Source organism: Eschscholzia californica, unplaced genomic scaffold, assembly GCF_041429995.1.
Source record: "Eschscholzia californica isolate CP2 unplaced genomic scaffold, dmEscCali1.0.p SCAF_41, whole genome shotgun sequence".
NCBI lineage: Eukaryota > Viridiplantae > Streptophyta > Magnoliopsida > Ranunculales > Papaveraceae > Eschscholzia > Eschscholzia californica.
In genome coordinates, this window is record NW_028238463.1 from 67,501 (window position 1) to 70,000 (window position 2,500).

The window sequence follows — 2,500 nt, forward strand, 5'->3', positions numbered from 1 at the left end:
ACCAAGGTCGTCCCATCGATCTCGGAGAAAGTACATCATAACATCGGAATACACCCCGACATCGATATCGGAGAAAGTACATCATCATAACATCGGATCGGATGCGTATCCGTCCAAGTGCCATCGACACTTCGAGAAGTTCGGACCTAGCTTCCTAGCATGTTGATGCGTCGGTGCTAATGGGGACATAAAGATCCCACGACGTTCCGAACGGAAGTAGCCGAAGTGTTCCGTGCGTGTGAACTCCATTGTCCCATGTGCCGGCTCTTGACTCCTAAGATGTCCCATGTGAAGGCCCTTCATGGCTAAGAATGTCCCGTGCAACGTCCCTTGATGATCCCCATAAGGTGTCCCATGTGCGTCCCATGCCGTGCCCAGCCTTACCAAGGCCGTCACATGCTGTCCCATGCGCGTCCCGTGCCGTCCAAGCCTCACCAAGGCCGTCCCAGGCCATCCCGAGCCTTAGCAAGGCCGTCCCGTGCTGTCCCATGCCGTCCCGAGCCTCACCGAGGCCGTCCCGTGCCTCACCAAGGCCGTCCCGTGCTGTCCCATGCCGTCCCGAGCCTTACCAAGGCCGTCCCGTGCTGTCCCATGCCGTCCCGAGCCTTACCAAGGCCGTCCCGTGCTGTCCCATGCCGTCCCGAGCCTCACCAAGGCCGTCCCGTGCTGTCCCATGCCGTCCCGAGCCTCACCAAGGCCGTCCCGTGCTGTTCCATGCCGTCCCGAGCCTTAGCAAGGCCGTCCGATGCGCGTCCCGTGCTGTCCCATCCGTCCCGAGCCTTAGCAAGCCCGTCCCGAGCCTTAGCAAGGCCGTCCCATGCGCGTCCGATGGGATTCCCGAGCTTTACCAAGGGCGTCCCGTACTGTCCCATGCCGTCCCGAGCCATAGGGACGCTGTCCCGTGCGCGTCCCCTGCTGTCCCATGCGCGTCCCCTGCTTTGGCTCGGCTGGCCCGTGCATTCTATGGGGTCGTGGGACATTTCGAAACCCACCCGGGCCATTTCGACTCTCTCTTCATTTATACTATTGAGGTATTATTTATGAATTATTGGAGAAAAGAAACGGAAGAAAATATTTTTTTTTCTATTTTTTATGAATTTTCCGGTGTTTATTCACTTAAAAATTCATAGAAAAATAAATATTTATCGGAATCGCTATTATAATATATCAAAAAAATCCTTGCGAAAAGGCCTTTCCAACGAGTATAAGTTTGCTGGATTCCGACGAGTAACGAAGGAGTAAAGGCCCAGTATGCTTGGTTAAAAAATTGATGTTTCCTTGTGAAAATAGGCAAAACAATAACTTTGCACTATAAGGGGGAGGGTTGAGCTCCTTCCCCAGAGCGTGCACAGCACTTGTGCTGGCACGTTCCCTAGTGCTCGCCAAGCACCATAGGGCATCCAAAGGGCAAAGCTCGGCCTACTACATGATGGGAAGCTTCTAATATGTCGGAATACGAAGAGATTTCGTGCGACCCGAAGCTCGGCTCGGGCGTCCCGGCCTGTCCCGAGCTGTGCCGAGCGCGTCCCAGGCCGTCCCGAGCCAAGTCTCGGGCGTCCCAGGCCGTCCCGAGCCAAGTCTCGGGCGTCCCAGGCCGTCCCGAGCCAAGTCTCGGGCGTCCCGAGCTGTAGCGAGGGCGTCCCAGGCCGTCCCGAGCCAAGTCTCGGGCGTCCCAGGCCGTCCCGAGCAAAGTCTCGGACGTCCCAGGCCGTCCCGAGCAAAGTCTCGGACGTCCCAGGCCGTCCCGAGCAAAGTCTCGGGCGTCCCAGGCCGTCCCGAGCTGTGCCGAGGCCGTCCCAGGCCGTCCCGAGCAAAGTCTCGGGCGTCCCAGGCCGTCCCGAGCTGTGGCAAGGGCGTCCCAGGCCGTCCCGAGCAAAGTCTCGGGCGTCCCATGCCGTCCCGAGCTGTGGCAAGGGCGTCCCAGGCCGTCCCGAGCTGTGCCGAGGCCGTCCCGAGCCTAGTCTCGGGCGTCCCAGGCCGTCCCGAGCTATGGCGAGGGCGTCCCAGGCCGTCCCGAGCCAAGTCTCGGGCGTACCTGGCCGTCCCGAGCTGTAGCGAGGGCGTCCCATGCCGTCCCGGGCTGTCCCATGCGCGTCCCGTGCCGGCCCGAGCAACAGCCCGGGCGTCCCGTGCCTCGGCCCTTCCAAGTGGTGCTTCGTCGGACATCTCGATATCCACTCGAGCATTTTCGACCATTCTCCATATGTGGGTGTGTGGGTATTTATCAGGAATATTGGAGAAAGAATCGGGAAAAAAATATTTTTTTTCTATTTTTTTTGAATTTTTAATTGTTTATTCACTTAAAAATTCATAAAAAAATAAATATTTATCGGAATCGCTATTATTATATATCAAAAGAATCCTTGTGAAAAGACCTTTCCAACGAATGCAAGTTTGTTGGATTTGGACGAGTAACGAAGGAGCAAAGGCCGAGTATGCTTGGTTAAAAATTTGATGTTTCCTTGTGAAAATAGGGAAAACAATAACTTTGCACTATATA